This window comes from Octopus bimaculoides, chromosome 10 (assembly GCF_001194135.2).
Source record: "Octopus bimaculoides isolate UCB-OBI-ISO-001 chromosome 10, ASM119413v2, whole genome shotgun sequence".
Taxonomy (NCBI): Eukaryota; Metazoa; Mollusca; class Cephalopoda; order Octopoda; family Octopodidae; genus Octopus; species Octopus bimaculoides.
In genome coordinates, this window is record NC_068990.1 from 15,388,314 (window position 1) to 15,389,588 (window position 1,275).

Here is a 1,275-nt window from a genome sequence, read left to right on the forward strand (position 1 = left end):
GTAGTTTTTGACTTATTTAGTCCCTCGAAGCGTGAGGCATTACTACACAGTTAATGCCCTTTATATAAATTATATATATATATATATATATATATATATATGAGATATATATATCTCATATTCTGTGTGATATATTTATCTCATATTCTGTGTGAATGAATGATATAATTATCATAATTTTTGCTTATTTTTTATTTAAAAAATGATGTTTTTGTTTCAATTTGTAGATTTATTTATGGCTGGTGGCTTGTAAATAATTGTGAAAAGATTGAGTTAATTAAGTGCTGTACTGGTAGTTCATGAGTCATTAGTTAAATTTAGTGCAAGTAATTTGTGGTAGACTTTGTAAAGGATGCTAAACTCTAAAGTATCTTTGAGTTCATCTAAGTTTTGGAAATTAATACCAGATCAAGAAATGTCACTTGCAATTGAGAAGAAGATTTATCTCTTAGCAGAGAGATAAGTACTTAAATTTAAGTACTACTCTTTATCATCCTTCAGAGTTTTAAGATTTAAAACCAAAAAAAAAAAAAAAAAAAAAAAAAATGAAGTGTAGAATTGGAAACAGTTGTTAAAAAGATTCGGTGGATTTTTATTAGGTTGACCTAAATTGTAACTTTTCTCAGTGAAGGTAACTCATAAATGCTCCTTCACCCTCAACAGCAATCTACAGCCCCCTCCACCCCGCTGTCTGTCCCCCATCCTACTGTCAGAGCAACTGGCTCTGTCTTGTCTCACTTTAACAGCTTCTCTTCTTATAAAACCCATCGACCTATTAAAACCTTCTCTAACCCTTTTAACACCAACCTGCAAAATCAGATTACCCCTGGTTCCCTGATAGAATTTTCCTGTTTTGAAGTGATCTAAATTAAAACCTTCCATCAAGATTTTATGTTAATTTATGTTCCATATAAGGCTTTGAGCTGGCAGAATCGTTAGCATACTTACGGCCATATCATGTTGAAAGCACCGGTTCTCATCTGATCACCGAAGTTAAGCAACATCAAGCCTAGTTTGTACTTAGATGGGTGACCGCTTGGGAAGCCTAGGTGCTGTAAGCGTAAATAAAAAAAGGCAGAGAGCTGGCAGAAACGTTAGCATGCCAGGCGAAATGCTTAGCAGTATTTCGTCTGCCGTTACGCTCTGAGTTCAAATTCCGCTGAGGTCGACTTTGCCTTTCATCCTTTCAGGGTCTATAAATTAAGTACCAGTTACGCACTGGGGTCGAGGTAATCGACTTAATCCCTTTGTCTGTCCTTGTTTGTCCCCTTGTAG

General features: G+C 35.1%; 1 protein-coding gene and 1 non-coding gene across 2 annotated transcripts in view; both read left to right on the forward strand.

Annotated features, from left to right (window-relative positions):
- The window catches only part of LOC106880727 (ADP-ribosylation factor-like protein 15), a 166,347-nt gene that overhangs the window by 78,442 nt on the left and 86,630 nt on the right, over window positions 1-1,275 (forward strand). The window lies entirely within an intron of this gene.
- On the forward strand, window positions 943-1,061 carry LOC128248942 (5S ribosomal RNA). Its single transcript, XR_008265100.1, has one exon. It is a non-coding gene; the product is annotated as a 5S ribosomal RNA (ribosomal RNA).